Raw genomic sequence first — 13,567 nt, forward strand, 5'->3', positions numbered from 1 at the left:
CTACGCGAGTGGACAAAATCGCCAAGTATCACCGTATGTTTGACAAGCTGTCCCTATAAAACGAATCAATGATACGTTGGATATATTGGCTGGAAGAAAATTATTTTCTACGTTGGACTTGAAGTCTTGATATTGGTAGGTAGAAATGGACCCAGTGGATAAGGAAAAGATAGCCTTTACCACAAGATCCGGATTGTGGCAATTCAACGTTATGATATTTGGACTCTGTAATACTCCTGCGATATTTTGAGAGCTTTACGTAAAACCTGTTGACAGGGTTATCTTGGAAAACGTGCCTGGTATTTTTTGACGACGCAATTGTCTTCGTGGAGACTCTTTTGAAGACCATTTGAAGAATTTAGAAGACGTTTTTAATCGACTGAAAGCTTCCCTATTGATGTTAAACCCCAAGAAGGGTCAGTTATTTCAAAGTAAAGTCAATTATCTAGGTCATAAAGTCAGTAAAGAAGTAGTGGCTGTGAATAAGGGAAAAATCGATTCCATTTAGGAATGACTAGAACCCACTGACAAACATCAAATGAGAAGTTTTATTTGACTATATACTTACTGTCTAAGATTCACTAAGAAGTTTTCACGTATCATTGTCATTAACGCGACTTACATAAGAAGCAAGAGATTACAATTGGGATGGAGACTGCCAAATTTCCTTTCGAAACCTTAATGAAGTATTTAATCACAGCAGCATTAAAAGAGTATCCACTGCCAGGAGGAGAGTTTATCTTAGATACAGATTACAGATGCAAGTAACATATGAATTTGCAGAGTGCTATCTCAGATCAAAGGGACAGAAACATATTCTTGGATATTTTAGTAAAGTGCTTTCAAAACCTCAGCGAGAGTATTGTGTCACGAAAAATGAATTTCTAGAAGTAGTGAAATCAGTAGAATACTTCTATCAGTACCTTAAGGAAGGAAGTTTCTAATCCGAACGACCATGCCCCAACCACTTAGGTTAAGGCAGTTTAAGATCCCAGAAGGTCACATGGATTAAACGACTCAAAGATACAATTTCAAAATTGAGCATCGGGCAGGAATTAGTCACAGGAACGCCGATTCTCTTTCTAGAAGTTAGTACCCAGCAGAGTCCGTACCCATTGCAACAAAACATAATCAAAGAAAGGAGTACTGCTAAAAACAACGGTGGTCGACGACGAGTGGACGCCTACTAAGATCAGAGGCAAACAAGGGAAAGATCCAATTTTACAGAAAATTCTTAAATTGAAAGAAGAAAATCGTCAACCATCTTGTCAAGAAATATCAAGCCTAAGTAGTTAAGAGGCGTTGGGCCCTATGGAACTCCTTTATAATGAAAAACAGCTTGCTTAAACGAGTACTGGAAAATGATGATGGTATAGCGAAGAGAACACAATTGATGATTACAAAGAGCAGAGAAGAGCCGAAGTATTTCGTTAGTTACATGTTACATGACAGTCCATCATGAAGACATTTCTATGTAAATAAAACCCTTTAGAGAATGCGGGAACGGTTTAATTAGATGAATAGTTTCGACGATGTAAAGAAATGGTGTAAGGAATGTACTAACTTGCCACGAGTACTGGAACTTATCGAAAAGGAAGGCTCCTACGAGGCAATACAATGTTAGATGTCCGTTTGAGAGAAAGCAAAAGAAAGCGAAAATGGATGCAAGTAGGTATTATATTGATCGTATTGAATTACTTCACTAAAGAACATAAAAACTACAGGCTATTACTCGTAAATCGGATGGAATGGTAGAGCGAATAAATAGGGCAGTTGACAAGCATTTGATAAATATGTTGTCCAATCAGCAGCGAAATTGATATCCGTAACTTCCGTTCTTCGCAATGACTTACATATGTGAGTACCTTGTGATTTAGAGTTTGGATGTCGATGGATAAGACGTAGCTGGTGAAGATTATGTAAATGGATTGCGAAGAAGAATGGAGATCCGTAAACCGAATATCCCTTATGTTTTATGAAGGACCACAAAGTCTGACTCGATAATTCGAATAAGCGAATGGGTTGTTCTCCCAAGGTCTGACAAGGTCCGTCCTTAAGTATGGAGTAGATTAACGACGTTATCTACCAAATAAGAAAAATTCCGATGGGAAGGCGGATGATAGTATCTACACAACAACCGGCTGGCGTCAATTCAAAGAGACCACGTCAAAGGTGAAGAAGTGGAAATAAACCAAGTCCAAGAAGTACGTAACCTCATGTTTGATGAATTCATAAATACCTATGGAGGTACCAATAGAGCAAAACATGATGTCACTGAAGAAAACCAAGATCTGCCACTTATAGATGACTACTCACTGGCCCATACAATCCTGACCGCTATTTAAGATGCACAAGGGTTGGAATCCGACTTTCAAAGGAAGTCTGGCTGAGTTGCAGAACTTCAATGCCAACTGACAACTTCGGGAAAAGCTGTGAAACTCCAAGATGCATGACGTTACATTTCCCAGCTGGTAATAAAAGACACTGCCCATGAGCAACCTACCTACCTACCTAGTATAAAAAGCATTACTTCCATTGAGAGCCTAAATCTAGTGATTATTATACATTTAACTTAGAAAATTATATATTCCTTGACGGGTAATTGCATATTAAAACGGACTTATACTTATAGATGTATAGTTGGTTGGCGATTACAATACTCTAAATAGATAACCAATCAATGATGCGAATAAAGATAGTTTGACACAAAAGTAATCTATCGTCACAGTATTTTCACAATATCATATGTTAAAATGGCAATTGTAATTTCTAGGTTAGTATTTTTCAGCAATCTTGATATTTTTCAATATCTTGCACTGGACAATTTTCTTTGTGATACGGTGACAGGAAAATACAGCGTGTTTTATATGTTTGTTCATTGGTATTTTTTCATTTTTCCGACTGTATATTCATTGAAAATGAATTCTGGTTTGGAGCCCAAAACGTCAAAAATAATATGCAAATATGTAATATTCTTATTGTGGCTTGTTCCCAGTATTCTCCCCAAAAATATATAGTCATATCTTAAGTTGGAAAGTACGTAGGTAGGTTATTATTATTATATTTATTTATTTATTAAGCTCAACAGGCCGTGAAGGCCTAGGGCTGAAAGATTTAATTTTTCCTTACAATTACTATTACATATTTATATATAATGCTATATCCTATACTACTATAATATATACAATATTACATTTGTTTGTATAAAACACTTAATACTACACTTAACATTATAGTCTTTCCATACATTTCTTCACCACTTCCTTCCATTGTTTTCTGTCCAAAGCTTTTTCTTTCCAGTTTACAATATTACTTTGTTTTAAGTCTTCATATACGCTGTCCTTCCATCTCCTTCTTGGTCTTCCTATTCTTCTTTTTTGTATTGGCTTACGTAATAGAACCATTTTTGGCATTCTCGCCTTTCCCATTCTTTCTATGTGTCCTAAGTATCGGATTCTCTGTGCTTTGATTGCCGTCGTTATTTTTGGTTCATTATATAGTTCTTCAAGTTCCTTATTATTTCTTCTTCTCCATTGACCGTCTATTTTCACGCCTCCATATATTGCTCGTTGTATTTTCCTCTCCCATCTTTCTAAAAGGTCTATTTCTGATTTTTTAAGCACCCATGTTTCACATGCATATGTAGCTGTAGGTCTGATAACTGTTTTGTAGATTCTTATTTTTGTTTTTCTTGACACATCTTTGGATTTCATTAATGGACGCAATGCTCCATACTTTTTGTTTGCTTTTGCTATTCTTGCTTTTATTTCCCCTTCCCCATGTCCCTTTTCATCTACTTTTACACCCAGGTATGTAAATTCTGAAACTCTTTTAAATGCGCATACATTTTCTCCTTCTATCTCCAATGTGAAATTGTCTTCATTTTCTTTATCTGTTTCTCCCATTATCATGTATTTTGTCTTTTCCTTATTTATGAGAAGACCAAAAGGTTTGGCTTGTTTTATTATATTGCTCATTAATTTTGTTAGCTCTTTCTTACTTGTCGATAATAATGTTAGATCATCTGCGAATGCAATACATTGGTGGCCATTTTTAAAAATCGTTTCCTGTGTGCTTATTTTACTTTTCCTGATTATTCCTTCCAGTATTACATTAAAAAGAGTCGTTGATAGTGGGTCTCCTTGTCTTAATCCTTCCTTTGTTTCAAAATTATTTGATTTATGTCCCTTCCATGCTATTTTATTATTATTATATGCAACAGCTAATAAGTAATTCATAGAAAGTATTAATATTTTTTTGGTGAAATGGTGAAATGAGTATCTATCGTCTTTATGACTGGTCACGATCTATAAATATAGTGAATGTTTATAAAAATATGAGTCTTTCAGAAATGACAAGAAAAAAAACACACAGAAGCCAGAGAGAAATTTTATGAAGATTTCCAAGAGGTGGTAAATGCAATACCAAAAACATCCGCAGTTATTGTTATGGTAGACATAAATAATATAAGAATGGCAATGATCTGATACTAGGCATAAAGCAAAAATTAATGAAAGTATATAAAAGAAAATGAACTCTTTTGAACTTCTGCTTACAAAATGAATAGGTACAGAATTAATGTTGTACATTTCTATGCTTTATGATGCAAGATTAAAACAAAAATGTATATCTACTTTTATCAACACAACTGGCACAAATCAATAATAAACTAAGTACCTACATTCTTACAAATAGAAATGAACATTACAAACAAGTATTAAATGTACGGAGCCATTAATAGGTCTGGATCCCGCGTATGAAAACAAAGCTGATTAATAGCAAGCTGAAAATTTGTTAATAGCTTAAGGGTGTGTAGTCGGACAAACTTTGATATATTGGAACACTGGAACAATTTTTAATTGTGGAACAAGTTAAAAATTTGGAGCGGTCAGACCACGAAAACGTCACTTGTATTTTGTCCGACAGAACTTCCAATTGATTTGTTACCCTTTCATTAAACTCTCATGTAAAAATCAGGCTGGTATTTATCACCAAATGGGCATTGTAATGAGTGGAACAAGTAGAAAATGTCAAATGACAGGAATTATGACAGGTGATAAATAGCGGTCTGATTTTTGCATGAGAATTTAATGAAAGGGTAACAAATCAATTAGAAGTTTTGTCGGACAAAATACATGTGACGTTTTCTGGTCTGACCGTTCCAAATTTTTAACCTGTTCCACAATTAAAACTTCCCCTGTTCCAGTGTTCCCATATATCAAAGTTTGTCCGACTAGACACCCTTAAGCTATTAACAAATTTTCAGCTTGCTATTAATCAACTTTTTTTTTCATACGCGGGATCCAGACCTATAATATTTTATTTTTATTTATAAACAGTTACATTTATATTCTGAATTATAAAATTATATAGCTTATTCGTTCTTAAATAAAAAGATGTATTTATTATGCAATTTCAAAATCAAAACGTGTGGAAGAAATGTCTGTGAAACAAAATATCTTCCTTTATTAGGTACTATTAATAACATACCTACTGCGTACCATTACATTTTTCAACACATAAAAATTAACGATAACAGCACCAGCAATTTGCGTCAGATGGGATGATACAATATCCAGGCAACAGTGTTGCCAGCTGAGCGGAGTCTATAGTGTCGTTTCTTAGTTTTACATATGAACGATATACACCTTCAATATACTCATAAAAGCGCCATCCAACGGCAAATGGCTGAATTACAAGCGACCTTACGGACTCATTTTGTTTTAAGATTTGCAGCTATCCTACGATACCCACAATATTTGTAACATATTTGTTTAGTAGGTAGAGGTCTCTAGTTTGTCATTCAACAAAATTTTGGTAGAAAATGACCATCCGTTTAAAGAAATACATGAAAAACATTACGGCCTCCGTATATTGAGTCCGTAAATCGCTTGAGTCCGTTGTGTATGGTCAAATCCTTAATGCAGAGTCCGTAATATTAGTAGGATATATATATATATATATATATATATATATATATATATACTATATATATATATATATATATATATATATATATATATATATATATATATATATATATATATATATAAAGCAGTTAGGTAATATTGTAATATAAATTAGTAATATTAGTAATATAAATTAACAAGATTTTATATATATATATATATATATATATATATATATATAAGAAGACAATGAGTGTTTGCTGACAGTAAATGACAGTTTTTGGTTATTGGGTTATGCAGCAATTGATAAGTGTACTCTTTTAAGTCTTTATTCCGAGCTTTCGTTCATGATTATGAACATCGTCAGGGTGCTACAATTATATTATATATGTGAGACAATATGAAAATATGTATATAAAATTATATGTACTTACAAATTATTGAGGATATTTCAAATAGGTGGTCATTAAAATGAGATTTGTACTTATTAAAATGGTCATGTAATGTCTCGATAAAACAAAATTATTCAAATAAAAATTTTATAATTTAGTTCAACTTCAAAATCGACGAAATATAAAATGACACTTGGACATTCATGACATGGCATTATTTGAAATATCTAACAAAAATTTTTTTTTTTTAAAGATGATCAATTTAGTAAACGACCAATAGGGTCAATGATAAGTAAGAAAGTATTTTTTAAATTTTATAAATTACTGTTGAAATTATAAATTAAGGTAAAATTTAAAAAAATTAGTAAGATTTATTGATCAAGTTTAATTAAAAGTTTTAAATTATTTATATAACAGTAATTTATAAAGTTGTTGACAAAAATTAATTTATATAAAAGTAATTTATAATGTTGTTGACATGTTTTCAATAATAATCATCGAATTGATTATAATAACGCTAAAATATTGGACCGTGAGTCACATACTTCAAAGCGGCTTTTTTTGGAAATGGTTCACATAAATAAAAATCCAAATTCGATGAATCATCGTACTGATATAGGCCACCTAAATGAAATGTTTTCTTATCTACTATTTTTAGATAATCGTGAGTTATCTCCTAACTCCTCTTCTAGATACTCTGACTTGTGAACAACATTATAAATTACTTTTGTATAAATTAATTTTTGTCAACAACTTTATAAATTACTTTTATATAAATAATTTAAAACTTTTAATTAAACTTGATCAATAAATCTTACTAATTTTTTTAAATTTTACCTTAATTTATAATTTCAACAGTAATTTATAAAATTTAAAAAATACTTTCTTACTTATCATTGACCCTATTGGTCGTTTACTAAATTGATCATCTTTAAAAATTTTTGTTAGATATTTCAAATAATGCCATGTCATGAATGTCCAAGTGTCATTTTATATTTCGTCGATTTTGAAGTTGAACTAAATTATAAAAATTTTATTTGAATAATTTTGTTTTATCGAGACATTACATGACCATTTTAATAAGTACAAATCTCATTTTAATGACCACCTATTTGAAATATCCTCAATAAGTTGTAAGTACATATAATTTTATATACATATTTTCATATTGTCTCACATATATAATATAATTGTAGCACCCTGACGATGTTCATAATCATCAACGAAAGCTCGGAATAAAGACTTAAAAGAGTACACTTATCAATTGCTGCATAACCCAATAACCAAAAACTGTTATATATATATATATATATATATATATATATATATATATATATATATATATATATATATATATATATATATTTGCATCCTACTATCCGCTGGGCGTCCGTTGACAGAACGATCACTGAGCGTCCAAGGAGAATTCATTTCTCAAGTTTAACTTTTCCATCACTCGGCGTCCTTTTGTAAAACAAGCGCTTAGCGTCCAGAGAATACGCGAAAATTGACTCTTTCGATATCTGGGCGTCCTTCAATTATACGGTATAATTTACTCTAGCGATTAGTGGGCGCCCTGCGACGATGTCATATTTCCACAATATTAGATTAATGAAAATATACTGTTTCAACATTTTACATGTGTGAAGAATAGAGGTAATTTGATACTTAACCGAAAGCGTATCGAATTTGGTATTTACATAATATGTTATTATACAGTAGTATGGTGCAAATGAAAGGAATAAATTCGTTTTTTCATAAGCCGGCGACTTTAAGGAAAAATCCCGGAACAGGCCGATTTTTATTTTTAAATTATAATTTTTTGGCATATTATACCAGTGAGTCACCACTAACGGGACGGAAGATTACAGCGAAATAGTAAAAGATTTGAAAAAAAATTTAAATTAATAGTTTGTAAGTAGATTAAAGCTACATTTTAAAATTATTTTGAAATATACAGGGTGTACCAATAAATTGCTGTGTATTAAAGTTATATTTTTTCTTATGGAACACATGTATTTTGTTGCATTTTCTAATTGTGCGTAAAAAATAAGGTATAGTTTCATAAGGCTTCCTTACACCTATGTACAGAGTGTTCCGAGTTATGTCGACTTTTCTCAAAATGTAAAGTTTTAAAAGAAGACTCATTTTCAACTTATTTAAGCAATTGTAACAAATTTACTCTTACAGCTAAATAATTGGATATTGGTTGAATGTATTTCATGATTGACTGTTAAACATTTGTTTACAGGGTGTTCAAAATTTACAGTTTCATTATTGGATTATTCAATGTGTAACATGAGGCTTATTTTAAATGGAACACCATGAATATTAATTAATCATAATAATAAACAAACTTTTCTCTTTCGAATGGTATAAGGATGTCCTATAACAAGGAGTCACAGTTTTTGCGTAATTTACAATTATATAAATTATTAATGATTACATCGATTTTAAAACAAAAGATGTAGTTAGTTAATGTCATTGTACGACATTGGCGTTTTATGCCACTACGGTCTGGTAATTGTCAAAAATATAAACATTCGTGCTTAGTATTTAGATTTAATTGTTCCTAAAAATGAAGAATTACGCTATCTACGAAAGAGTCGACATGGAGTGTACTTTGCATTGGGGAATGTTTGAAAAATTGTTTCTGAGCTTCTAAAGTTTACGCTCAAAAGTATCCTGATAGAAAATACCCACAAAAGGAAGTTTTTGAGATTTCTCAATAGATTCCGTGCTGTGCTACTGGTAATCTTACATATGAAAAGGCAAATGAAAATAAAGCAGTGATTTGTGACGACCTCCATGAACTTGATGTTCTACTTTCTGTTACTGAAAACCCAAATACTAGTACGAGAAAAAATTCGGGAGAATTGGAAATCAGTCAAACGAGTTTATGTAGAAGACTTAAGATAAACCACTATCATCCGTATCACACTCAACTACACCAGCATTTAATACAACAGGATTATGATAAACGTTTAAATTTTTCTTTTTTGGCCTTTTGATAAAGTTGGAGAAGAACCTGATTTTTTTAAAAGTATATTGTTTACACAGACGAATCTACTTTTCATAATAATTGTCTAGTACATAAACTTAATTTTCATTATTATGATAATGTTTGGGGCTGCATTATGGGTGAGTACGTTATCGGTCCGTATTTTTTGACGGGCCGATAACGTACTCACCCAAATATTTGAATTTATTCTTTTCATTTGAACTATACTGTATATTTGGTACATAATTTGCGACAAATTTTAAATTTCTCTGAAACTATATTTTTTAATAGTACTTAATGATAGGTACATTACTTGAGAAATGGAACTTGCCGAAACTGCTGTATTGGAAATAAATTGTAATAAATTTTGTTGCAATGTTCAAAAGATTTCATTGTTTTATGATAAAAGTTTTGTGACATTATGTCATTATGAAATAGAATCGATTGCTTCAATTAAATAAAAACTGCTTATGACTGTTTCGACATTGTTCCTTCCACACAATGAACCCCAACTTTGTTTCGTGATAGAATAACAAATATTCACAGACTACACAGTGTACACCTTTTGGGAAACCACAATATTTCACAACAATGATACAGTGTGATCTGGTTTTCCGTATGATACAACCATCGGTAATGAGTTTTATTAGTGTATTCTAAAGGATTGGGAACGTCTAACGACATACCAAAAGAATTAGACAGTTCGATTTAATAAAAAAATTTATTAAAATAAAACAAAAAGGTTTATTAATTGAAAATTACATAATTTTGAAATGAAAAAACCATTAAATTTACTTTTTCTTAAATAAAAAAAAATCATTAAATTTACTTTTTCTTCATGTACTGGTTTTGAATAAATAAATACCTTAATTTTGAGCCAATCCTTGTTGCTCAATAACTTTGAATACTTTTCTTTTAAAATTTCACATTCACTTATTTTAGGAGGCTTTTTATTTTTAATATGGTCTGAAAAATATTTGATGACAACTGTTTTTTGTGCCTCTTTCCAGGGCACCAACGACCTTTTTTCCTTTTTGTTTTGTTCTTTGCTGGAGTTACTTGCTCTTGACAAAGCTACACTAGAATTAATGCCAGAAGCTTTATTTTCACAAATATTTACCTCTGGAATTAAATCAGTTGCCTCTGTAATTGGCATATTCATCGGTAGTTAACAGATTTTCTTCAAGATCCACATTTATATCGTTTAAGGAATTTCCTTTAAATTGTGCAGCCCCACCTTGTTCCATTAAAAGGAGAAGTTTTGATATTTTGGTTGTTTGATATATATGTCATCCGGTAATCGGTAACTACCCTTATGAATGGTAGTCTTGTCGATACCTCAGGTACCTGAGGTTAAAATAGGCCCATTTAAGCTAACTTACCTTAGTACAAAGTTTATAATAACCGAGGTACAGGGTGTCAGAGTTAAACTTTTTTTTATTTATTATTGAATATTTCCTGACAGGTATGAGATAACAACATGAAATTTGGTATATGGGGGTTTTTTGGGTCGAAAAAACTTAATTCCCTACCAAAAATTATGTACAGTAGAACCTCGATTAACCGAGGTAATTGGGACCGAGAGTACCTCGGATGCGGCAAAACTCGGATAACACGGAACGTAACCTAAATATAGTACAATTAGGCAATCCAAACCACGTGACCTCTGGTTGGCACACAAACTAAAACAAAGAGGTTATGTTTGTATCTATTTTTCAATGATTTTTCATTGTTTATCGTCGTATTTTGTCTATTTTGGATTTCGTTTCCTGTTTTTGTGAACTTTATAAACTTTACCACAATGCAAACTGATTATTTAAGGAAATTATTATTGGAAACTCCAGATGTTGCGAGAAAGGTAGGCGAAACAAATTTTATTTACTGTTCATTTTGCCCGGATATTTATCAATAATGATGAATTTTGCAAGCAATATAATTACTTCTTTTATTGTTTTAGATATTTATTGAAGCTGAAAATAATTGGGGATTTAGATCCATAGGCAATTCAGTCAGAATTGGATTTTACAGTAAAGTGCAGTCCATCAAGTTACTATTATAGATATTTATACATATCTGGTGGAGTCTGACAGTTGCTACTCTAAGCAGCAGATGAAAGCATACAAAAGCCTTCAGGCACATAAATATTTTACAGCTGGATTTGTTTTGAATGGAGTAAAAATTGTTAATGATTTCCTGATTTCCATATTATTGTCGGAAAGGTATGCCTTTATTTTATTTATTCACCATTAAGAAATATATGGATAACAGTATTAGTGTCTTTTGGATAAATTGGTTCCAAATATTAGATTTATTTACGTTTATATATCTGTATGAAACCAGACATATCGTCGTCCTAATCTGTAAACTGCGAACTCCATAATTATCTGAAAATGATTTATTACTGCCATCTATTTGAATTACTGTCATGATTGTTCTAAAATTATATTATATGAATGTCTGATTTTAAATAAAATATTCTCAATCATTGTAAAGAACTCAAATACTCTATAATAAAAATAAATTTTTGTAGTTGAAGAATTTCCAAAAAAATTAAATATTTTTTTAGGTGAAGCATTTCCAAAAGTCTAATGCTAAACGACTAAATGCTTGGGCGGGGTGATAGCCAGTTCTGATGACATAGCAAATGCAGATTGTATGCGTATGGCTGGTAATAGTGAAGTCTGCAGCAATCCTATTTTTAGCTGAGTATGCCCAGGGCAAGACAGACGAAGAAGAACCCAATGCATGTACATATGTTACTGCTACATGGTTTGGAGATAGCAACATATGCATTCTCTGATGAAAAACTAATGAGTTTTGAAACTGTTCGGTCAGAGTGCTTGTTGTGCTCACTAAACGAACTGAAATATAAGATGGCTTTGGCATTGTGTTGCAGCGATATGAAAATGGTTATTCATTTTTAATTATAATGTACTTCTTCATCATGAGTAATTATGTATTGGTCTTTTAAATGTGTATTTATTTTTGTAATTAGTATCAACTTGTAATGATAATATACATTTATCGTTTAAGGTATGACTATGTTTTGACTCTAAAATAAATGATTTAAAAATCGAATACTGCCTCTTTCTGTTAGTAACTACCCATGGATATCACAAATAGTGATTACTGATAGGTTTGTTCGTAGAATGATCAGCAACTCTTGCCAACCATCAGACACATGCGCATTCGTAGTCTATGAATGCTAACTATTAACTGCTCATGCATCTGATGGTTGGCAGCAGTTGCTAATCGTTTGTGTCATACTACGAACAAACCTATTAGGTCTGGATCTCATGTACCAAAAAAATTGATTAATACCAAGCTGAAAATTTGTTAATAGCTTAACGGTGTCCAGTTGGACAAACTTTGATGTATTGTGACACTGGAACAGGTATAGTTTTAATTGTGAAACAGTTTGGAAACTCAGATTTGGAACATCAGATTACAAAAACATCCCATATATTTTGTCAGGACAGAACATCCAATTGATTTGTTATCCTTTCATTAAATTCTCGTGCAAAAATCGGACTGCTATTACTAACCAACATGATTCCTTTAGTTTGACATGGTCTTCGTGTTCTACTCATTAAAATGCCCAGTTGGTGATTTTTTCACCAGTCTGGTTTTTGCATGAGAGTTTAATGAATTGGTAGCAAATCAATTGGAAGTTTTATCTGACAAATTACATAAACATTTTCGTAGTTTGATGTTCCAAATTTTTAACCTTTTCCACAGTTAAAACTTCCAGTGTTCCCGTACATCAAAGTTTGTCAGACTAGACACTTAAGCTATTAATAAATTTTCAGCTTGATATTAATCAACTTTTTTTTGGTACGCGGGATCCAGGTCTATATGGAATAAATAAATAACAAAACAAATTCCCTGTCAAAACTGCATTTATTTTGAATAGAATGAAAAACAAAATAATATTGTTTTAACAAAATAGGGGATAAATGTTAAAATTTAGAATTAATAAAGTTTGTCACGTTGGCCTAAAAATTAATGTCACTAGTTACGTTAGTGTCACATAAATAATTGTAATAATATTAATAAAAACCATAATTCCTAGCATGAGTGCGTCCTGTTTTTTGATAATTTAGTTAGGCGAGGAAACATAAATGAGTTTCTAATAGGGCTTTTCATCGATTGTCATTTGTTTCGAGCTTCTGTTAGATGTTGTATAATCCGTGTATAATATTACTATACACGGATTATATGACATATGACAGAAGCTCAAAACAAATGACTGTGAATGAAAAGCC

General features: G+C 31.6%; 1 long non-coding RNA gene across 1 annotated transcript; it reads left to right on the plus strand.

The window, feature by feature from the left end:
* The first annotated feature begins 10,948 nt into the window (after positions 1-10,948).
* Positions 10,949-12,380, plus strand: LOC126884385 (uncharacterized). The gene is made up of 3 exons (XR_007698005.1): positions 10,949-11,160; positions 11,260-11,521; positions 11,869-12,380. It is a non-coding gene; the product is annotated as an uncharacterized LOC126884385 (long non-coding RNA).
* Positions 12,381-13,567: the final 1,187 nt, after the last annotated feature.

This window comes from Diabrotica virgifera, chromosome 5, assembly GCF_917563875.1.
Source record: "Diabrotica virgifera virgifera chromosome 5, PGI_DIABVI_V3a".
Classification (NCBI taxonomy): domain Eukaryota; kingdom Metazoa; phylum Arthropoda; class Insecta; order Coleoptera; family Chrysomelidae; genus Diabrotica; species Diabrotica virgifera.